The sequence below is a fragment of the Caretta caretta genome, chromosome 6 (assembly GCF_965140235.1).
Source record: "Caretta caretta isolate rCarCar2 chromosome 6, rCarCar1.hap1, whole genome shotgun sequence".
Taxonomy (NCBI): domain Eukaryota; kingdom Metazoa; phylum Chordata; order Testudines; family Cheloniidae; genus Caretta; species Caretta caretta.
This window is the reverse complement of record NC_134211.1, coordinates 101,340,009-101,364,626: the sequence shown is the minus strand read 5'-3', so window position 1 is coordinate 101,364,626 and position 24,618 is coordinate 101,340,009. Positions and strand designations below refer to the sequence as shown.

Genomic DNA, 24,618 nt, shown 5'->3' with positions numbered 1-24,618 from the left:
GTCGCATGTACACTTGATGTCTACTTCTGACCATCCAAAAAAGATGGAGGAGAAGGGAAAATGTAGCAAAGAGCTTTGCTTAAAGGGGCAACCTAAAGAAATCACTCTTGCATATGAACATTTTTTAAAACTACTTTGGTTACAAGTAACGCCCAAGCTGGCTATCACTGAAAAGGCTAGAGAAAATATTTCTTTTATTTCAGTTAATTTACTTTGTGCATTTGGCAATAGGTGGTGTATAATCACTTTCACCATTTCTCCTGAATAGTCCATTTCTCCTATATGTTAGTTTGATTCTCTCACAGCAACAAGGGGTAGAGAAAAACTTTTCAAAATGTAGTTGTAAAACCACAAACAATGGGAAGAGAATTTCAGGGCATCTTCGAGGACACACCAGGGTTTGGCCTGGGGACCTCCACAGCTTAGCTTATCAACAATGTCCCTCTCTGTAGCCAAGCAAGAACACCTGCTCTCAGGTGTCAGCTGTTGCCTTTCTTGGGTGGAGACCTGTGTGTCTCCCTCCTGAATGGAGTATCTCCAGACTGACCAGTTCCCTGCCTTCACTGTGCTAAAGAGGGTCTGCCTCAGCTGACCTGTTTAACTTTTTTCCTCAGAGATGGTACACAGTGTAATTGCTACAGTTATAAGATACCAAACATCATTTCCTATGCAAGCCTCTTTTATTAAGGTAAAAGCACTACAGAGGAAACATACTGAAAACAGTAAAAACTTCCATGCATACTAATAAGCTTACCAGAGATAACCCCCTCCAACATGGGCTCTGGGAGGAGCAGTTCTTCAACACCCCACCCAAGGGTTTTCCTGTGATTTCAAGTTAATCACACCTTTTGCTTAGAAGAAAAACTCAGTCTTATGAGGGCCTCCAAAGGTCAAAGTCCTTCCAAACCTTCCCTAAGGATTGGAACCCTCCGTGGACCAGAGGTCCTGTTCATCTGCCGTATCAGAAAGAAGGCCCTGAGTCAGCTTAAACTCAGGCTACTTATTCAGAAGTCCTTTCTTTGTCTGTTGGTCCTTGGAGAATCCAGTTTGAGTCTTTGAACTATCCTTATGTAACAGATATTCAGCAGACAAAAGGTCTCCCCCTTCAAAGGCTGTTCAAGTGGGGGTTTACAATCCCTCCCCCACGAAACCCAGAATTTCCTAAGAATGCCACTTCACACATTGTCCCAAAAGGTCAGTTGTCTGCTATGATGTTCAACATAGTCTTGTTTTGAAGTTCACAATACCCCAAATATTGCCTTAATCCTGTCTTCCTCCAAAAGTAGTTCCATATATCCCACAATAGTAAGTGAACATTTGCATTTGTAATGCAACCAGCTCCCAAAATACTTAAATTTCATTCCACATGGTTTAACTTACTTCACTAAGGTTTGTCCAGGAAATTGCCCTTACTCACAGAGATAAGGAGCCAGGGATTGGTAGCTGTCACTCTAACAGACCCATATCTTCTGTGGGTTGGGTAGATAGGGACATGTTTACACACCCAGGGACATGTTTACACACACATACTACTTCTGGACAAAGGAAGTTCATCCAAAGGGTCTGAGGCCCACAGTAGCTTGGTTCCCAGACATGAGCTTATTCCCTATGAGGATCAGCATAGAGGGAGATCTGTATCGTGCATTGACCAGTGGGTTACAAGTGCATGGCCTTGTCTTAACTCAGAGGTTGCAGCAGTACAACTTAAATCAGTTTGAAAACAGACCTAATTGAACAGGCACAGACACCTGCCTGGGCACACTTTTCAGTTTAACACTGGCTATACACCAGGTTTAAACAGACTCTTAAGAATGTACATACATAAAGTTGCACCTGTTTAACTAAATCAGTTTAAAATAAACTTTTAGTTGATCTAGATGTAGAGTTGCTTCTAGACCAGGCCCATAAAAATGCATTTAACTCTCTAGATTTCAATTTGATGGTGTTCCTTTGAGAAAACAATGCAAGATTCTTATTTTAAAGATGGATGAATGTTGTACTGAGCTTATAAGTCATAATATATTTTAAAAAACCCTCAACTCCTTAGGTAATTGATTGTGTTTATATTTAGGGAAATAATAGCTTGTAATTTTCTGTCCGGGAAAATCCATTTGATAACACCAGCTCCTTTCTTTGCTGGCAAGACATGTATATGTAATGAGGTAATTTCTAAACATTAAAATAAATACACATGCTGCTTAACTTGACATTTGTCTGACACACATAGCTTTAGCTCTGAGTTATGAGTTTGTTTTGCAGCCAGAAAGCCTGTCCAGTATGATTTATGCTGAGAGTCACCTTTCTTGTTTTTCCAGCTTCTGTGTAAAATTACATCACAATGTAAATACAACCCTGTACGTGATCTGATGCTTGGTGCATGGGAAAAAACCATTGCTAAGAGCAGCACCATGTTCTACAAACATTGCTTTTGATGGCTTACATTCTTTTATCTAGCTTACAGTGAGATCCCAGTCTATATCCCATCAAAATCCTTGACACAACTTCCATCGCATTCAATGAAAGCGGGATTGGTCTCGAAGGCTATTTTAGGTATCACAGCATCACTATAATATAATGTATCTCCTAAAATAACATGTCTCCCATAATTTTTTACATAGAGAAGTCTGTAGAAGGGCTTCTGTCTTCAACCATATTTCTATAGATGTACATCAGATATACAATTTTACAGACAATGGGCATGTTAAATCTATCAATCTCCATTTCAGTGCAGACTTAGATCCCTACAGTCCATGGACAAGTACCTTGTCTATTTTTTTTTGTTTAAAACACACAAGTCATAGTACTTCCATCTCTTTTTCACTGGGAGAATATTACATGTCCTAATAGATCTCACTGTCACCAGTGTCTTCCTAAGAGGGTGATTCTAAAGCCTATTGAATTCAATGGGGACCTTTCCACTGACTTCATTGGCCTTTGGATTAGGTCCATTACTGCTAGAGCTATGTAATCACTTTCCTTGCTTTAAATTAGTTGAAGACTCTTTTCAGAGTAACAGCCGTGTTAGTCTGTATTCGCAAAAAGAAAAGGAGTACTTGTGGCACCTTAGAGACTAACCAATTTATTTGAGCATGAGCTTTCGTGAGCTACAGCTCACTTCATCAGATGCATAGATGAAGTGAGCTGTAGCTCACGAAAGCTCATGCTCAAATAAATTGGTTAGTCTCTAAGGTGCCACAAGTACTCCTTTTCTTTTTGTAGACTCTTGTACACGTTCCTCTTCTTCCTGCCCCCCCATTCTCTGTTGATCATTTTGTAACCAAGCTATGCATATTTCTCTCTTAATCATTTCTTCATATATCACGCTCGAGTCCCTGGATCATTTCTCTTGCTCGTCTCTTAACTTCCACCATTTGGTCAATATCTTTACAGGTTTGGGGAGCTGAGGAGCAGCTGGTTTCTATGGCATGCTACTTTAGAGTCCATAATGAGTTAGTCTCAAACCCACCTGTAAGTTGCAGCTGCAGTGACTTGCAATAACAGCCTATGTATCTGCAACTCTCCCTCTCTACCAGGTATGTTTTTTCCCTGCCACTGATAATGGGAATGCATGGTAGCTTGATTTCCAAGACCCATGTTGCCGTAGTAGAAGGGAGCATTAAAGGAACTGTGCTGAGGCCCAGAGCCTCCAGGCGTTCTTTGTGTTCCATGTACATCAATGTCCCCAAATCCACATGCTGCTTGGGCTAGTTACTAACTCAGAAGGTAGAACCTCTGCCAGGTGTGCTGAGGAAGGAACAATCACACTACTTATTGTACCCAGAAGGGAAAATCAGGGAGAAGTTCTAATGGTGTTTCCTGGCATCTACATAAGGAAGTCCACCTAGGAGTAGCATATTGCTCACAGATTTCTGTGCAGTGAGAACTCAAAGCATGAAATACTTGGGGACTACTTTTAAAATAAATATGCTAGGAATCCAACTTTTCCTGATTTGTAGCCAGTGTTTATCACCAGCCATGGCAAAAGAATGGACTTTGTCCTGCTAGTTTGTAGCACTAGAGGAATACTTCACATTTCCAAAATCAGACGTGGAATCAGTGACATGGAACAAGGCAAACCCAGTTGCTTTCTTGCCTTGCTTGTCTTGCAAAAAAGAGGTGCAGATTGGAGGGAAAATAGTGCAGGAACAAAAACAAGGATTTGTTTCTGAAAACAGTGCAACATACTGGTAACTACTGACAAAGTTTTTTATTGCAATGATTTAGTGTTGGTGATTTTAGCTGTTTATTTAGGAACTTTCAATAATTTTTCAGCTTTGTTAAATCATGTACTTCCTGATGCTTCAGTTTGGTGCTTTTCTTGGCATCTATAAAACAAAAAATGGCAGATGACATCACTCTCTACTCTTCATTGGACTGCACTGAATTAACTGAATGTGAATGTTCAGTGGTGGTTAGAAACTAGGATACATCCTTCCAGAGGTCTTGCTGATTGTCCCACCTATTTTATAATGGCAAGTGGGCAGAAATATTGAATAATACTGTAACTCTTATTACACTTGCCCATCTATCTCAAAGCATTTTACCAAGGAGGATAACTGTCATTATCTAGTCTTATATTATGGATGAGGAGGTGCCTAAAGCATTTGTGAACTTCAAAGCATTTCACAGTGGATTTGAACTTTTCTCATAAAAATAACCCCTCTGTGATCATCTCAAATCTTATTAGATGTGGAGAGTTAATTTATGTTGTCTTGTAAGAAATGCTTGATAAGTTTGTTAGGTAATATAATGGCCAGTGGCAGCATTCACAAGAATGGCACCATCACAATGCCCACATGCACTCTTATCTGATCGGAGAATCCTTTTAAGGACCACAGCTTGCCAATGGTAACAACTTTTCTTTGCTACCAACCTATGCCACATGTGAACCAGTGAACTGAAGACGAAAAGTGCAGGGCAATCCAGTCCTCTCTAGTCTAGTGTGTATCTATATTAAAAGATGGCTGCATAGACAGAATTCAAGTGCAAGCTCTTCTGCTGAAGTATAGTCTTTGTTTGGCACTCTCCAATTCACAGTCCATCTTCTGCTATGCTCCCTTCCTCCCTAGCCTGTGGAAACCATCCCTTGACTAGTCAAGTATGAGTTGACTTGGAAATTCAGAACTATACCTAAGTTATACAAGCCAGAGTGTTAACTTTTTACCACAGCTTCAAGACTTGCCCTGGGATCAGGACAGAACCTCAGAAGTTCTGCCTGTCAAATCTGTGTAGCTTGAGGCAATGATGTTTTTCAGAGCATATTGACCACATCTCATTGGGATTTGGCAAAAAAAAAAAAGAGAGAAAAGAAACGCAGGCATGGGACATGTCTTTTACTACAAGACCTTTCTCAAAATACCTGATGATGATGGAATGAAGTGAGAAACTGGAACTACTTGAAAATCAAGTTTTTAAGTGCAGCACATATAGATACTGGGAATCATGGATGGTGACGGTGCAACACGTTCTTGACATTATGATGAAATACTGCCAGTTTTCAACAGTAAGCTGATACATCGTTGTAAACAGAGGAATGCCTCAAAGCTCCTACAAAGGAAAGTATGGTATGTGAAATGGGATAGTTGCACTGTTACAGAGGAAATGCAAAATTAAGGATAAGTATATTCTCCTCCTTAATGTACAGATGAAGAAACTGAATCTAGGAGACATTAAATGACTTACCCAAGCTCTCACATTAAGTCGGGCTGCAGCTGGGAATAAAACATGGGTCTTCTGAGGCCCAGCCCTGTGTTCTAATCCACTAGATTTTGCTGCCTCCATCCACACCAGGCATTTATTGGCCCTACAGCATCTACTCTCTGGGGGGGGGGGGGACTTCTTGAGCAAACTATATCCTTTTTTTATATGATTGATTCAAAGCAGGTTATAATTAAAGGACTTACGGTATTAACTCAGTTTTCAAAGCCAAAACTCACATAACAGAGGAAATGTAACAGATTCTGTATTGTCCATGTACTAGTTTTGCTTATGATTCACAAATAGTAAACCTCCAAACACCTTTCTGAGATATAGCAGATGCTGACATTCTCATCAAGCTCAAAACAGCCTGAACAGTACCCATGGCACCTTCTGATTCTCAGCTACTTTTTCCTCAGCACCCCCTTTCTCCTCCCCACGATTGCACCTCTGCATTAGTCACCTGACAGGCTGGGGTAGTTAAATATGTCCAGTTATTATTACTACTACCTCTAACCTGTCAAATAGTAAGTCACTGGGGTGATAACTTTCTTCTATCCTCTGGGAAGAGTCTGAAAACAGTTTGCAAATGGCCAGTTGTATGACCAGATCAAAGTGGTCCACAAAAGGCGCCAAAGCCAGAGTACCAACCTTGCCACCTTCATCAACACACCAGCTTCTGGCAGAACATGTACGTCAGAAATTTGACTCTGAGCTAGATCATCGGTTGATATAAACTGGACTTCACTTCAATGGGGCTACGGCAATTTAGCTGAGAATCTGGACCTACAGAGATGAATGAGCTCTCAAATCCATAGAAACAACAGTCTTCAGTTACAAAGTGATAACCATGGTTACAGCAATGGATGCAAGAGTCACCATTCCTTACCCAGCAAGGCTGCATTTGAAGCTCAGAAATGGATATTGTGGGATGAAAGTTCAGCTTCAAAGCTATAAGTGGAAATGAGGAAGGAGATGCATGGCAAAAGTTTCAAATTGACACTGATTATTATTCTCTTTTCCCTTTCCCATGAAGCTCCATGAACTTTCTGATCTGGATATTTAAAACACTAGTATTTTAAATATGGTTTTATGATCACTTAATAAACCTCATTCTTTTTTTTAACTTGCTGAACAAGATTTCTTGATTTTTTTTTTGTTGGGGGGGGGGGGGAAGGACAACAGTGTATTGTAACCTTTGTCAACCGTTTAGTGGGATACTTTCATGATTTCTTCTGACAGACAGAACTCTGGTGTCAATGAGCTGCAGGCTGATCCCTTTGTTCTTTGTTATTTGAAGGATGGCCTTGGTAGGGTGACCAGATAGCAATTGTGAAAAAACGGGACGGGGGTGTGGGGCAATAGGTGCCTATAAAAGAAAAAGTCCCCAAAAACGGGACTGTCCCTATAAAAACGGGATATCTGGTCACCCTACTTGTGGGTAAGGTACTGGAACACACCTGGCTTTTATTCTTGGTTCCGTTCTATTTTTTGTGACTTTGAGAAAACCACTGAATCTTTGTGGGCTCACAGGGATGTTGTGAGGCTAAAGTCATTGAGACGTGCTCAGATAAATGCCATGGAAAAATCTACCAATAAAATACATTTGGAATTATAGTAAATACTACACATATTGTGACATTCGTACTATTTTAAACCTGGTTTTTTTTAAAGTTCTAACCTGTTATTTAAACAGTTCAGATCATTAAAACTGCAAGCATTTTTAAATGTTTGTTAAACTCTTGCATTTCTCTGAGCTCAATCAATGCAAATAGACTAGTCTAGTTTACTTTTTTTTTGAGTGAATTACATTTTTCTTCATGAACAAAATGTTGCAGTATTTGGACTACTGGGTGTGACATTCCCCAGGGTACAATCTGAGTTGTTGAACAGCTGTGTCTCCTCCAACTCTCCAATCTGAGGTGCCTTTTACACTGGTTGGCGGTGAGAACAACCATTCCTGCTCTGTTCTCACACAGCCTCTAGCATGCAAAATCACTCTCAGCTGAATAGGAGTGCTTCTAGCCAGCCATTCCTGAATCGTATTACAGAGTGACATCAGCAAATTCCCAGTCCGAGACTTGTCCCCAGAAATGTGCATCTTGTACTGCCCAGCTCTTTCCTTCTATGCACTACCAGCTCATAGCAAGTCCGTCATTTCATTAGTAGAAAATGGTATTCACAAACCTTGTTTATCAAATGGAGGTTCCCAAGCACTTCAATCCAAACAGATTTGCTTCGATAAAACAAGTTTAGTAACTACAGATAGATTTTAAGTGATGAGGCATAAAAGAATTGGTTACAAAGAAAAAAATGTAAAACTAATACCTAATTTATCAAGCTAAGTGAACTCAAAGCTAATATTTCTCTCACTATATGCTTACAGCAGTCTGGCTGGATCTTTCAGCCAGGACAGTCCCCCAGTTCAGTGATTCTTCTTTTGTCTTTCAAATATTTTGGATGCCGTGAGTAGAGATGAGGGGACAGAGGTGACTTGTGTTCTCTGTTCTCCCTTGTTATAGCATTTCTCTTCTTTAAGAATCCTCTCCAACTGAGGTTCAGGCGATAGCAAGTCTGGCTGCTCACACCCTTCTTCCTGCTCAACCCAATAATAATCCATTTGATTATGTTGACACCTCGCTGAGGTGATGGCTAACCTTTTGCCTTTGAGGAACTGGTCTGTGCCTGCTTTTCTAAACTTGGAACATGTCTCAGCAATGTCATACAGTAAAATCTTATAACTTTACATGCAGTGTTGCTACTCACATTTTACCAGGATAGTAGTGTCCGGTAGATTGAGTTTTCAAAGGATACCTCACAAGGCATTCTTTGTACAAAATGTATCAGAGTCTTGTAGAAGTGGTGAATGTAAGGGTACAGTCTGTGACACAGGAGCATGTTTATTTGTTCAATAATTGTTTAATTGGAATTTTTTCTTTTTAAATGAAACCTCTCTATAGCAGGTAGGTTTTGTGGAAGTTTGTTCCAAACCCGGTGTGCGTGGTTCAATTTGACATTGCAGTTAAATGGACAGTGCAATAAGCCAAATAAGGTGTGATGTAAGCACGGGCAGCATGTATCGTAGACTGCAGGAAGCTATGCCTCCCACAAACAGCCCAGCATGGCCCTGCCTACACTCTATCCGGAAGGCCCCCTCCTGTCCTGCTTGCTCTTCCCCCTTGGTCCCAGCCCAGGCAGGATGGCTGCTCCTCTTAAGGGGAGTATGCTGGTTGGGCCTAAGCATAGGGCTAGAGTGGCCGGAGCCAGCCAGGATGGAACTTGGGGTGACTGGGGTCACCTAGCGCTGGGGGCCCCCCAGGGTTCTGGGGCTGTGCCACCTGATGCTTGGGGGGGGGAGGGAAAGGAGGGAGACTGCTGGGGCTGCCCGCCGGCACTCAGGGGCCGGGGGAAACTCTGGGCTCTGGCGGGGGTAGAGGGTGGGTTGGGGCCGGCCAGGGGCTAGCTTCCCCAAGCCGGCGGGTCACCCGCTGCCCGTGGATGTAAGATTGGTCAGATGTGAAGTTTGCTATCGGTCTACTCCAATGTTGTAAAATATTATTGTGAGTTGGTTAAATCTTGTCATGGGTTCTGTTAAACCGCATTGAAACTGATGGGTGTGAATGTGTGCTTCATTTAAGACCGCTGTAAGAGACTGTTAAGAAGCCCCACCTAAAACAAAGCATAATGAAGTCTGCCCAGGCATTTGCACTGCTGAGCAGTGGGGCTTAGCTGGGTATTGTTTGGATAGGTATATGGAACAGACAGCACAAGGAGTGACATGCAGGGACAAAGAGAGCGCACAGAGATAAAACCAAGCAGACAGCCTAGAAGCAAAGCAATGTGGTCCTTTGCTTTCTCTAAGTCCTAGTGTACACTTAAAATTTTAGCTCAAGCTAGTTATGTCACTCAGTGGTATCAAGCCCTGGAGTTTAGCCAATCTAATTTCTGGTGTAGATGCAGCTAGAAAGATGGAAGAATATCCAGGTTGAGTAACTAGATTGCAGGCCTATTTAAACCATATTAGTTTAAAAATTCAGCAATATTTCCACATTTATCTATTAATAAAGTAATCGTATTGCTGCAATCTACAGTAAGGATGTAGGAAAGCAAAGGAAAAACAGTAAAACACTCAATCTATGGAGCACCGTGTTCAAAACTCTAATTTTCAGTGGAGGAAATAAACATACTTCAGAGCAAAGAAATTATCTTCATTTTTTCCCACCTGCCTTTGCCCTACCTAATTCTGTGTTGCACATCACACTCCCACTCAGCATGGAATGGTTTACATTCTTTTATGTAGTTAACAAAACAGTACTTCACAACATGAGGGGGGAAAAATCAATATTCATGCACTACAAGCTCAAAACAAGAGTGTCTCTCAGCACTTAGTCAGAACCTAAATTACTTTAACATGTATAAAGCATTACAGCTTGATCTAATAAAGGAGGACTTCACTTTTTGTCACAGATTCTACAAAACCATTGCTTTCAGTAGCTCAACTCAAAATGTTCTGTTTGCAGCAATTTTCCCAGTCCCCTTTAGGCCTGGTCCACACTAGAATAGTAGGTTGGCATAACTACATTGCTCAGGGGTGTGAAAAATCCACTTGTCTGAATGGCAAAGTTAAGTCGATTTTAATCACAGTGTAGACCGTGCTAGATTGACAGAAGAATTCTTCTGTTAACCTACCTACTGCCTCTCAGGGAGGTGGATTACCTATGCCAACAGGAGAATCCACTATTGCAAATTTTCTTTACCACTTCTCCCTTGCCCCTTTCCAGATATTGGTACTGCGTACTACCCTGGGGGCTCTATATGGGTCACTATAAATATTTAAAGGGAACTGATCCAATGTTTAAAAGACCATCCAGATGACAAAAAGCACTTTCAACAGGACAAGTAAAGCAAAATACAACCCTTAAAGTTGTGTTAATGAGGTAAAATGTTATGGGATCTTCAGATCTGCAAATAAGTCCATTCACTGAGGTGTCTATATGGGTTTAGGTACCTAATTTTAAACTGTTTAGGACAGTCTAAGGCCATATACTAGGTCAGTATCAGAAGTTGAAGTAGAACACAGGAGTTTCTGACTCTCTCTCCCATGTTGGATTCCCTAGGCTCTAATTAGCAGGGAAATTCTTTACTACTTTTCTGTAAAATTTACAATTTCATCAAATGCTGTTTTCAATAGATTATTCCTGCCTTCATGTTCATCTCATACATTACTTTGAAACTGAAAAAATCTACAGAAAACAGGAAAGTAATTTAGAAATACATCAGCTCTTTAAATACATATGTAAAGATTGTAAATCCTTTTGGGAAGAATTTAAACCAGAAAATCTAGAAGCCTGAGATCTTTGTGTAGGTGATGTTTATTTGTGAACAGCAGTCACAGATGGACTTATACTAGAGAGTCTCTGCTTCTATCTTTAAACTGCCTTCACCCCTCTATCCATTTCAGAGGGAGTTTGGAGTGTGCAAGGAATGTATTTTCAAGCCACTCCTGCATTAATATGTAGCTCCAAAGAGCTAGTGAAAGCTTTTTAAAGCATTTATTCAATGTCACTTTGAACTTGCTTTGGAGGCTTTTGTATTGATTTCCATTGACTCTCTCCATCCTCCTCTGCTTAGCTGATGACAAAGCTGTTTTATAAAAGAGGATAACTGTGTCCACAGGAAAGCTGCCGTGGTATGCAATTGAAGGGGGATTTGTTCCAGCAGCGCAAGTTCTGGCTGCCTCCTGGACACATCCAGGACTGCATAGAAATCGGTGAAAATGCTTTCTTTTTTTTCCTTTGAGAGGGTGTCTCCACCCACACCACTATCATTTTCTTCTTTTACTTAACAGCAGGAATCTGAACTCTCTCGTATTATGCATCTCTGTGGGGATTGCAACTATTTACTCATGGAGACTGACTAAGTTAATAATGTGGAACACAACACCGACAATAATAAAAACAATTGTTCTGAATTCAAAGCAGGAGTGAGCAAAATGCAGGTTGTTTTAGTATGTTGAATTGGTGGTAAACTTAAACCTTTATCTGCACTGGCTTATTAAAGTTCAAAGTGTCATTCTCTGGTAATTTATGCCTTGAAATTTAAGATTTTTTTTTTTTAAATGCAAGTCCTAATATCAACAGGAACATTTTCGTAAAGTGAATTTCAAAAAATAGCTTGTGTTGAAACGTGGTGTTTTTATTGTACTTATGGTAACATGGAGCTATCTCTGCCAGCCCCATGGCACAGTGGAATTGAGACAGTTTAGATTTTAATGCCTAATATTTATTATGCATTTATTATTTCCTTTTCAATCTTGGTTAAATGTGTTCTTGAATTTTAAAACCCTTGTTGACCTAGACATAACTTTTAGGGCCTGATACTGTGGTATTCATTCAGGCAAAATTTCCATTGACTCATCTGGGAGCCATCCCTCACTGCCCCAACTCCAAGGGCTGCAGGGCTAGGCCTAGAGTGTCCGTGAGTTGACTCAGTGATGATCCTTTATTGCACCTTACTGACAGACGGAAACCTTTTTCCTTTACAGAGCTTCCTGCTAGCACATGGGGTTTTCTGAAAAATACATAATCTCAGCTAGCTATGCAATATAGTGCAGTCTAGTGCCAGCTCTTTGTTTAAGAAGGGTGTGAAAGGATTTGACCAACGAGAAGGTGATGCCAAATGTTAACTGCAACGTCATTCAAGCACCTGCCTCGTGCATAATCCCAGATCCTCTCACAGATGTATGTACACTTGGAACTCTTATCAACTTAAACATGAAACCAGCCATAAAAATCACATGACTCCTTTTTATCTTTTGTTACTACACTAAATAAGAACTTCTTTTGTTTTATATGAACCTTGAATGAAAAGGACTTCAACATTTAGTACTTATCAAACTGCTTTAAACTGTATGTTCTCGACAAATTCCAACTGTAATAATTACATTTTGCCATTGTAAATTTCTCCTGCTGTTTTATTTTGGTACTGCAATCTTCACTTCCCATCTTAAGCTATTGTGTAGTGTTGCAGGGTACTGCTAAACAAATGTGGTTCACATCGGGGTAGCTGTTCTTCAGTAGTTGTCAAAGTTATTCCTATCTCTTCCTTTCTTGAAGTAAAAAGCTGTAAAGCGCTTTGGTTGTGCTTTACCAATGCAAAATTATTGAGCAAGGCAACAGCTGAGAGTCCTTTTTGAAGGACCTGATGAAAATGGATACTAAGTAGTCACAAGAGATTTTGATTCAAAATTTTATTTTCTAACAGTTTTGGGTCCTCTGCCTTTGCATGTTTATATTTATCTAGGTTAAAAATGTCAATGGGTCAAATCTGCTCTTAGTTACATTGGTGTCTCTTTAGTAACTTCATTGACATATAACTGAGTGAGTGAATTTGGCACAATAAGCAAACTTCAGGTTTTGTATGTGTTTGGGCAAATATGTAGTGAGTACTTTTAGCAATCTTTAAGATGAAAAGCACTATGTGAAGCTAAGAAAATAGTACAGATTTTAAAAGATTTACTTCTTTATTTACTGTCCATCTTGTCAAGGGCTGGGATTTTTTATGTAAATAAAGTTTAGATATGAACAAAGAAAGGGATTTAACAAAACATTGATTGTAAGTAAAGCTGCTTTTTGAAATAGTTGGCTTAGAGCTCAGGCTAGTGTTAGGACTCAGGGTAGGGTCCTTCAGTAAACAAGTACTGCCTTCGCTATTCAGTCAGTGATTATGAATCATTTAGAAAGGTCAGGTTTCAGAGTAGCAGCCGTGTTCGTCTGTATTCGCAAAAAGAAAAGGAGAACTTGTGGCACCTTAGAGACTAACCAATTTATTTGAGCATAAGCTTTCGTGAGCTACAGCTCACTTCATCAGATGTCAGTATGCTCAGCAATGTAGAATTCAGAGGAAGAGGTGCAATTTTGTATTACAATTGTTTTTAAAAAACTCCAGATTTATAAAATAACGAAATTTTTAAGATGGGAAAATATAATATAGGTGTGAATTAGTGAAACCATTATCCCCTGATACAACAGTTAAACATGCTTCAAAGGAGACCAAGGTCTGTCATAACTTGTGTTTACACACACACGCACATCTCTGGTATTCTGAATGTGTAAGAGACACTAGGATTCTCTGTTAAGAAGCTCTGTGTGTATTTATAAAATGAAGTTGTAGGCGGGGCTGGTAGCATTTCCTGTTAAGGTTGCCTGACACTTCCCATTATAAGACCCTGTTCTCAGTTGCTCATAACTTTGCTAAATTTTTATGGGCTGGGCTAAAATTTTTCTTGCTGGATGTCTGCCTCAGGCTGAATTTGTTTTAGAAGACTTCAGCTGGTTCCAAGAATAAGGCCAGGGAAAAATACATGTTTTTTTTTTAAAAATGACCTTTTACTTGAAATACTGAAGGGTCCTCTGTTTTAGAGTAAGGACTGGAAAATCGGTAAGGTGGGGTGACCTTTGTATCATGGATGTGCCTTTTGCCATCCTCACAAAGATCTGTCCCAATTTTGACAAGTTATAAGCTTTTGAAAAATCACAATTTGCACATGCCTAGACATTTCTTAGTTTTAACAGCTTAAAATCTGCAAAGTCCATCCTCTCAGCTGACCAGACTGCACATGAGCAACTGAATATGCTCCAGACCACGGCTACAGAGATGAAGCAGGACTTGTCCTGTAATTGCTGCTACCAGCTGCTCCTGGTAACGGCCAGGCACAGAGAATAAGGAGCCTGTCGACCCTGTGTTCTCAATGATCCGCTATCCCTGCTAGCACCCAGGCAGTATGGAGCAGGAAGCCATGTAAGAGAGGGAAAGAAGTAGATTTGGAAAAGGGTTCTAATGAGATTAGGGTGGAAAGAGAGGAAGAAATAGTGTTACCAATTTTGGTTGGATCTATTCCTGGAGGTTTCATCATATGACAATCATTAATTCCTGGAGACTCCAGAACAATCCGGAAGGGTTGGCAACCCTAGGGAGAGAAGCTATGACTGACAGTTGGAGGGAGGAAACTGGGCCTGGCTGGTCAGGGAGACTGTGATCAAGAACCAGCAGAGGGGGAGGAGAAGAGAGAGGTCTGAGTAGCAGCAGGGGAGAAATGGAACTGGCTGGGCAAAAAGGCCGGTATTGGAAAAGGGAGGACAAGAGACTGAAGGAGGCGAATAGGACTGGGTAGACTGGGACAGGAAGCTGGTATGGGGAAGAGACAAGCCTAGGACAGGGACAAATTGGAGGGGATGGAATAAAAAGGGTCAGAATTTTGGAAAAATGAGCAAAAGGTCTGTGTTAACTAGAGCACACTCCCCCCTGGAGCGGACCCCAAGATGCCTGAGTCTCTCCATTGCTCTGCTGGGAGCAAATATCTGTGAAACCCAGTGGCAACGTGTGTGCCCCATCCCACGCTAGTGCCAGTCCACATGGAGAATGATAACCTACTATTCCTATCATTTTCTCCTTTAGCTCAAGTCTCCATTAGCTCAAAATCTCAAGTGGAGGTCTGTGCCTTGGATCTAAAGGTTCGAACCCTGCTGATGATCCATGTAAGTGTCAATAAGATGCCACATGATGGAATTCCTATGGTGTGTGTTTTGTTTGTTTGTTTGTTTGTTTTCAGTTTGCTTTTATGAAAATCTAGGACACTTCACAGGAAAAATGTTAGAAGAACATATAGGTTACAAAGTCAAGCACTCAAAAGTTAAGAAATACAAGAATTGAGGTTGCCCATGTGCATTATGATATCTTCAGTTACGTGATCACATACTATTTTTTTTCCCCACAGGCCCTCCACCTCCTTCAGTACACAAGGTAGACCGGCTTTCAGGATGGATCAAGGTTGTGTAGTGAAGGAGACTGTTGTCTGACTGAACCCTTGCTTTATTTATTGCATAAGATGGAAGCTGTGTAGTGAATGAGGCAGGGAACTACAGAAAGAAGAAAAGATGGTCTCATGGTTAAGGCAGTTGAATGCTGCTCTGAGAAATTGGATTCTAACCTTGTCTCTGCCACGCTGTTCCTGTGTGTCAAGTCACTTAAACCAGACTTTTCAGAGGTGGTCATTAATTGTAAGTTTCTCATTTTGTGTGTGTTTGACGTCAGACCATGAGGGTCTGATTTGCAGAAGCTCTGCGCACTTACACAACTCCATCTGATGTCAATGGGAGCTGTATGCTGAACGTAATACTAAGTACTCCAAAAAAATCAGGTCCTAGGTATCTCACATCAGGCACCCAAAATTTGTGATGCTTTTGACTCTAATTTCCATTCCTCCACTCATCTGTAAAAGGTGGATAATAATGTTCTGTCACCTCAAAGGGATTTTATGAAGATAAATTGTTTCTGAAGCATTCAGATACTATACTGATGAATGCCAGAGAAAATCCCATAAGGAAGGGGTGAATAGTGTGCAAGAAATAAGGCATGAGGCCACACATGGAAAAATTAGGATAAAACAAAACATTGAGAATCATAGAATCATAGAATATCAGGGTTGGAAGGGACCCCAGAAGGTCATCTAGTCCAACCCCCTGCTCAAAGCAGGACCAATTCCCAGTTAAATCATCCCAGCCAGGGCTTTGTCAAGCCTGACCTTAAAAACCTCTAAGGAAGGAGATTCTACCACCTCCCTAGGTAACGCATTCCAGTGTTTCACTACCCTCTTAGTGAAAAAGTTTTTCCTAATATCCAATCTAAACCTCCCCCACTGCAACTTGAGTAGTTGCTTATTAAATGAGCACTGTCCATCCTATGCACTGAATAAGGCAGTTCTGTAGAAACACTAGAATGTGATCATGTAACTGAAGACTGTATCATATGCATATGCACAAGGGCACAAATTAAGGTTGCCCAGGTAACTTTAATACTGACATTTCCCAGCTTTTGAGGACTTGACTTTTCAACCTTTAATGTTTTTACAGTGTTTTGTGTATTATATGAATATATGGGGGGGGGGTGTCTGTGTAACATATATATATATATATCGGATCAATAATTTCAAAAGCTATTAGTGATTTGGCGTCCTAACTTAAGACACTACAAAGGGCCTGATTTTTTAGAACATGGTTATTCAGCTCTTTCTGAATCACAGACCCCTTTAAAGTGTCAGATCATCTCAAATGGGCACCCCAAATCACTATCTCTTTAACATGTGTGGATTTCTTTTAAATTTAACCTTAACTCTGGATTGATGATGCTTGGTTTTGTGATTATTACATCATTCCTGTAATAGATTTTACCCTAAATTATTGATCTATATGCTCAACCTACCTGTATCTTTAATATAGTTTTTGTCTGGGAATATAATTGCTTGGGTTGGTGGAAAGTTGTCTGATGAAAATGTTGGGTTTTTGACTAAATGCAAATTTGTTTTGTGAAAGTTGCTTTTCTGTGGAAAATTTCAACTTTTAATTGAATAACCAAATACCCAAAAACTATAACATGTTTGATTTTGGGCCAAAACCTGAACATTTTCTGTTTGGAATTGCCACTGTGATGCGTTATGGGAGTTGTAATTTGGGTTTATCACTCTCCTCAATTGGCAGGGTTCCTCAGACAGACTACATCTCCCATGATACACTTCAGCAGATAATGAAGATGGGAGACTGTGATGTGTCTTAGTTGTTGTAGCCCGGCCAGGGAGCCCAGGTCATAGAGGAGAATGGGGACATGAGGTATCTGAACTAGACCTCCTATGAGGCACCATGATATGTCTGAATTTAAATTTTGGGATTTTGGATGAAAGGTTGTTTTTTTGGGGTTGTGGCTGAAAATTGTCACATCTTGATTTTTATTTTTATAAAAAGTCAAATTTTTCCATCAGTGGGCAGGATTTCCAGCCAGCCTTACAAATCACAGGGGAAATAATGAGCATCACCTCCCTCCCGCTCTCCAGTCCCATCATCCTTACTCTTTCATAGAATCATAGAATATAAGGGTTGGAAGGGACCCCAGAAGGTCATCTAGTCCAACCCCCTGCTCGAAGCAGGACCAATTCCCAGTTAAATCATCCCAGCCAGGGCTTTGTCAAGCCTGACCTTAAAAACCTCTAAGGAAGGAGATTCTACCACCTCCCTAGGTAACGCATTCCAGTGTTTCACCACCCTCTTAGTGAAAAAGTTTTTCCTAATATCCAATCTAAACCTCCCCCACTGCATCTTGAGACCATTACTCCTCGTTCTGTCATCTGCTACCATTGAGAACAGTCTAGAGCCATCCTCTTTGGAACCCCCTTTCAGGTAGTTGAAAGCAGCTATCAAATCCCCCCTCATTCTTCTCTTCTGCAGGCTAAACAATCCCAGCTCCCTCAGCCTCTCCTCATAACTCATGTGTTCCAGACCCCTAATCATTTTTGTTGCCCTTCGCTGGACTCTCTCCAATTTATCCACATCCTTCTTGAAGTGTGGGGCCCAAAACTGGACACAGTACTCCAGATGAGGCCTCACCAATGTCGAATAGAGGGGAACGATCACGTCCCTCGATCTGCTCGCTATGCCCCTACTTATACATCCCAAAATGCCATTGGCCTTCTTGGCAACAAGGGCACACTGCTGACTCATATCCAGCTTCTCGTCCACTGTCACCTCTAGGTCCTTTTCCGCAGAACTGCTGCCTAGCCATTCGGTCCCTAGTCTGTAGCTGTGCATTGGGTTCTTCCGTCCTAAGTGCAGGACCCTGCACTTATCCTTATTGAACCTCATCAGATTTCTTTTGGCCCAATCCTCCAATTTGTCTAGGTCCTTCTGTATCCTATCCCTCCCCTCCAGTGAATCTACCACTCCTCCCAGTTTAGTATCATCCGCAAATTTGCTGAGAGTGCAATCCACACTATCCTCCAGATCATTTATGAAGATATTGAACAAAACCGGCCCCAGGACCGACCCTTGGGGCACTCCACTTGATACCGGCTGCCAACTAGACATGGAGCCATTGATAACTACCCGTTGAGCCTGACAATCTAGCCAGCTTTCTACCCACCTTATAGTGCATTCTTCCAGCCCATACTTCCTTAACTTGCTGACAAGAATACTGTGGGAGACCGTGTCAAAAGCTTTGCTAAAGTCAAGAAACAATACATCCACTGCTTTCCCTTCATCCACAGAACCAGTAATCTCATCATAAAAGGCGATTAGATTAGTCAGGCATGACCTTCCCTTGGTGAATCCATGCTGGCTGTTCCTGATCACTTTCCTCTCATGCAAGTGCTTCAGGATTGATTCTTTGAGGACCTGCTCCATGATTTTTCCAGGGACTGAGGTGAGGCTGACTGGCCTGTAGTTCCCAGGATCCTCCTTCTTCCCTTTTTTAAAGATTGGCACTACATTAGCCTTTTTCCAGTCATCCGGGACTTCCCCCGTTCGCCACGAGTTTTCAAAGATAATGGCCAATGGCTCTGCAATCACAGCCGCCATTCCTTCAGCACTCTCGGATGCAACTCGTCCAGCCCCATGGACTTGTGCACGTCCAGCTTTTCTAAATAGTCCCTAACCACCTCTATCTCCACAGAGGGCTGGCCATCTCTTCCCCATTTTGCGATGCCCAGCGCAGCAGTCTGGGAGCTGACCTTGTTAGTGAAAACAGAGGCAAAAAAAGCATCGAGTACATTAGCTTTTTCCACATCCTCTGTCACTAGGTTGCCTCCCTCATTCAGTAAGGGGCCCACACTTTCCTTGGCTTTCTTCTTGTTGCCAACATACCTGAAGAAACCCTTCTTGTTACTCTTGACATCTCTGGCTAGCTGCAGCTCTAGGTGCGATTTGGCCCTCCTGATATCATTCCTACATGCCCGAGCAATATTTTTATACTCTTCCCTGGTCATATGTCCAACCTTCCACTTCTTGTAAGCCTCTTTTTTATGTTTAAGATCCGCTAGGATTTCACCATTAAGCCAAGCTGGTCCCCTGCCATATTTACTATTCTTTCGACTCATCGGGATGGTTTGTCCCTGTAACCTTTCTTTAGATATTGCCTTCTCTGAGGTTGTAAGTGGCCCTCGTGTACATTTTAAGGTTTCCATTGAAGGGACATCCCTTCTAAAGTGTTAGAATTGAGAGGACTTGGCATCTTTCAGGATTGGTGCCAATATTTTCAGCTAACAGTTCCTCCAATTGACAACTAATTTTCATACTTTAAAAACCCACTAGTTCAGGGTCTGTTTGTCTTATAATGATACTTTTGAAGACATAAAGTGCTACTTAAATTTTAAGCAATGTACAAACATGATCTAATCCTCAGAATATCCATTTATGACTGGTAAACAAATCGTCTTACCCCCATTTTACACTATCCTCTTCATCTACCAGTAATTCACACTCAACATCTGGTTTCATCTGGAAAGAGCAGACTTACGGTAACCTCTAGAGTCACCTGACTTTGATACAAACAATAATTCATAACAGAACATCTGCCTGAAAGACTCCCCACACTTGATGATGGATGTTTAATGGGCCTTAATATACCTTTTATTTATATATTTCTTACTGGGTGGTGTTTAATCTCTCTAAGTATGTCACAGACATAATTCCCCCAAAATATTAGGCTTTCTGGTTTTTTCGTTGTTCTACCCCTCCCCCCACAAGTACATCCTAGCTTTTTATTACATATCAAAGAAACCGTGACCGAGGTCCCCTGTATCAGAGGCATCTTGGATCTATATTTTGCAATAAAAACATAAGAATGGCCATACTGGGTCAGACCAATGATCCTGTCTTCCGATAGGTTTTAGAGTGGTAGCTGTGTTAGTCTGTATCAGCAAAAGTAACGAGTCCTTGTGGCACCTTAGAGACTAAGAAATTTATCTGGGCATAAGCTTTCGTGGGTTAGAACCTACTTCATCAGATGCATGGAGTGAAAATACAGGAGCAGGTATAAATACATGAAAGGATGGGGGTTGCTTTACCAAGTGTGAGGTCAGTCTAATGAGATAAATCAATTAACAGCAGGATACCAAGGGAGGAGAAATAACTTTTTTGAAGTGCTAAGAGAGTGGCCCATTACAGACAGTTGACAAGAAGGTGTGAGTAACAGTAGGGAGAAATTAGTATTGGGGAAATTAAGTTTAGGTTTTGTAATGACCCGACCACTCCCAGTCTCTATTCAGGCCTAATCTGATGGTATCCAGTTTGCAAATTAATTCCAGTTCTGCAGCTTCACGTTGAAGTCTCTTTTTGAAGATTTTTTGTTGAAGAATTGCCACTTTTAGGTCTGTTGTTGAGTGACCAGAGAGATTGAAGTGTTCTCCTACTGGTTTTTGAATGTTATGATTCCTGATGTCAGATTTGTGTCCATTTATTCTTCAATGCCAGGTGCTTCAGAGTGTGTAATATTCTATACCTTGGGGGAGCATCCTGTAACCCGCATATTCCTCATTTATATACAATTGTGATATTGCATATATAGCAGGCAGTGTGAGGTATCAGGGGAAAGGTTATGATCTGCTGAAAGTCATTTTTCTATCTAAATATTTATATCATTAATGCATATGAAGTTATGAGAATGTGTTGTATGGTTGTCACTAAAATATGCTGTGGGTTTGGGAGGCACCCAGATACTAGCTCTCCAGAGACAATATCAAGGGAGGTAACCAACACCCAGGTGGGTGCTGAACAGACATCTCCAGCAATTGTCCAGCAGAGGAGTTACAATTCAGTGACTCTCACTCACAGGAGAGTCACCAGGATATTGCTTCACCTTGTGACTCCGCAATACCCACCAGACATGTCTGGACTTGTGTTCTCCAAGCACATGGATTAAGGCAGGGGTGGGCAAACTATGGCCTGGGGGCTGCATTCGGCCCTTCAGACATTTTAATCTGGCCCTCAAGCTCCTGCCAGGGAGTAGGGTCTGGGGCTTGCCCCACTCTGGCACTCCAGTCAGGGAGCAGAGTTGGGGGTTTCTCCCGCTCTGCGTGGCTCCTGGAAGCAGCAGCATGTCCCCCTCTAGCTCCTACATGTAGGGGCAGGGGGCTCCGCATGCTGCCCCTACCCCAAGTGCCACTCCTGCTGCTCCCATTGGCCAGGAACCACAGCCAATGGGACTTGCAGGGGCGGTGCCTGTGGATGGGGCAGTGTGCAGAGCTGCCTGGCTGTGCCTCCACATAGGAGCCAGAGGGGGGACATGCTGCTGCTTCTGGGAGCTGCTTGAGGTAAGCGCCGCCTGGAGTCTGCACCCCTGGCCCCCTCCCATGCCCTGAACCCCTTGGTCCCAGCTTGGAGCATCCTCCTGCACCCCAAACCCTCATTCCCAGCCCCACTGCAGAGCCTGTACCCCCAGCTGGAGCCCTCACCCCCCCACACACACATCCTAACCCCCTGCCCCAGCCCAGAGCCCCTTCCTGCACACTGGACCCACCACAGAGCCCTCACCCCCTCCCGCACCCAACCCCCCAATTTCATGAGCATTCATGGCCTGCCATACAATTTCTATACCCGGATGTGGCCCTCGGGCCAAAAAGTTTGCCCACCCCTGGACTAAGGGTATAAAACAGAACACAGTGGGCACATGCTTGGCCTTTCTCCTTCCCCCCACCTATGCTGCAAACAACAAGGACACTCAAAGACTGAAGACTCCAACAGAGGGAACCGGCCCAGGTTTCAGGAGTGAAACCTGGATACTATGAACTGCAATATCCCGTGGGGTGAGAAAAAAAAAACTGCTTAATCTAGATGTTGCCCAGTCTAATAGGGTTGAGAGTTTAGACTGTACTTATGTTTTATTTTCTTTTGGTAACTAACTCTAACTTTTTGCCTACCACATATAATCACTTAAAATCTATCTTTTTGTAGTCAATAAATCTGTTTAACTGTTTATCTTTACCAGTGAGTTTGCATGAAGTGTTTGCTAAGGGTGTTTGCTCAGGTTGACAAAGGCTGGTGTACCAATTAATAAATTTGCACTGCTCATCTTGAGGCTACAAGATGACATTTAATATTATCATCTTTCATTTTCAGAGTCAGACTTTATGGGACAAGTCATTTTTCTTCAGAGCCTTAAGGACTAGAAATTTGTTTTGTTAAATAAGTGATTCTGCAGTAATGAATAGATGCTGTTGCAAATTCTCCAGCCACAAAATTGTGGCATAGAGTATAATATTATAAATGAGCAGGGGTGGAAGTAAGGGGGTACAGGCCGGTACGGCGTACAGGTAAAAGGTAGCTGCCAGTACCAGCCCATACCACTGACTTTAAAGCGCTGCCGCAGCAACGCTTTAACATTGCTGCCCCTTTTGCACCCCCGAGCGGCTGTGCTGCCAGGTCCCTACCAGCAGGGCTGCCGATGGGGGGGCGCAAAAGGGGCAGCGATGACCCGGTAAGGCAGCCAATGAGAGTAGGGTGACCAGATGTCCCGATTTTATAGGGAGAGTCCTGATTTTGGGGTCTTTTTTCTTATATAGGCTCATATTACCCCCCAACCCCTATCCTGATTTTTCACATTTGCTGTCTGGTCACCCTAGATGGGAGGTGCAAAAGGGGCAGCGATGTTAAAGCGCCGCCCCTTTTGCCGCGCCTCACCCTCCCCTCAGCTGCCGAAGTAGCTGCCCCGGGGCTGCGATTTACAAGGGCCCGGGGCTCCGGCCACCGCTGCCGCGGTAGCCCTGGGCCCTTTAAATTGCTGCTGGAGCCCCTGGCAGCGCAGGCCAGGGAGCGCAGATGACTGGCTGGGGGACGCTGCCCCCCCCAGCCCCACCCCTTCTAGGGGGGCCAGAGCAGCCCCATACCAGTAAGAGCTGCTGTCAAGGTTCCTTCCCCACTCTGAACTCTAAGGTACAGATGTGGGGACCTGCAGGAAAGACCCCCTAAGCTTATTCTTACCAGCTTAGGTTTAAAAATTTCCCCAAGGTACAAACTTTGCCTTGTCCTCAAACCGTATGCTGCCACCACCAAGTGTGTTAAACAAAGAACAGGGAAAGAGCCCACTTGGAGACATCTTCCCCCAAAATATCCCCCCAAGCCCTACACCCCCTTTCCTGGGGAAGGCTTGATAAAAATCCTCACCAATTTGTACAGGTGAACACAGACCCAAACCCTTGGATCTTAAGAACAATGAAAAATCAATCAGGTTCTTAAAAGAAGAATTTTAATTAAAGAAAAGGTAAAAGAATCACCTCTGTAAAATCAGGATGGTAAATAACTTACAGGGTAATCAGATTCAAAACATACAGAATCCCTCTAGGCAAAACCTTAAGTTACAAAAAGACACAAAAACAGGAATATACATTTCACCCAGCACAGCTTATTTTACCAGCCATTAAACAAAAATCTAACGCATTTCTAGCTAAATTACTTACTAACTAACAGAAGTTCTGAGACTCCATTCCTGATCTGTTCCCGGCAAAAGCATCACACAGATAGACGAAACCTTTGTTTCCTCCCCTCCCCCGATTTGAAAGTATCATATCTCCTCATTGGTCATTTTGGTCAGGTGCCATCAAGGTTATCTTAGCTTCTTAACCCTTTACAGGTGAAAGGGTTTTACCTCTGGCCAGGAGGGATTTTATAGCACTGTATACAGAAAGGTGGTTACCCTTCTCTTTTATTTTTATGACCACTGCATTTTACTTTCACCCCTGTAAATGAGTAAGAAAAAGTTACACTTTTAGTTAGGCCATATAACTGATGGTCATTTATTAACTTAACTGTCTGTGCTTTGCACTGTATAATGCAGATCAAAACAGTCTGATAGTTTAGAAGACATGAAGAAAAGCCAAATGAACAGAGATTCCTATGGAGAAGTTTAACTTCGATAATATTTCTCTTCTTAATTTCCTTCATTTATTCTACTTGCAAAATACTCTGTGTTCTTTGCACAATAAGGGCCTGATTCCACATTCCATGCACAGCTGAAACTCTCCTTTAGTGTTCAACAGGAGATTTGGGTGCAACAAGAAATGTGGGATCAGGCCCAATATTTGTGGATTTTTTTTTTACACTTTTT

General features: G+C 42.0%; 1 long non-coding RNA gene across 2 annotated transcripts; it reads right to left on the bottom strand.

The window, feature by feature from the left end:
• Positions 1-3,973: 3,973 nt before the first annotated feature.
• LOC125637750 (uncharacterized) lies at positions 3,974-24,159 on the bottom strand. Of its 2 annotated transcripts, XR_012668759.1 has the most exons (4): positions 23,972-24,159; positions 6,349-6,483; positions 5,360-5,547; positions 3,974-4,325 (listed from the first exon to the last, which is right to left on the bottom strand). It is a non-coding gene; the product is annotated as an uncharacterized LOC125637750 (long non-coding RNA). The 2 variants fall into 2 exon arrangements; XR_007357070.2 differs by lacking the exon at positions 6,349-6,483.
• Positions 24,160-24,618: the final 459 nt, after the last annotated feature.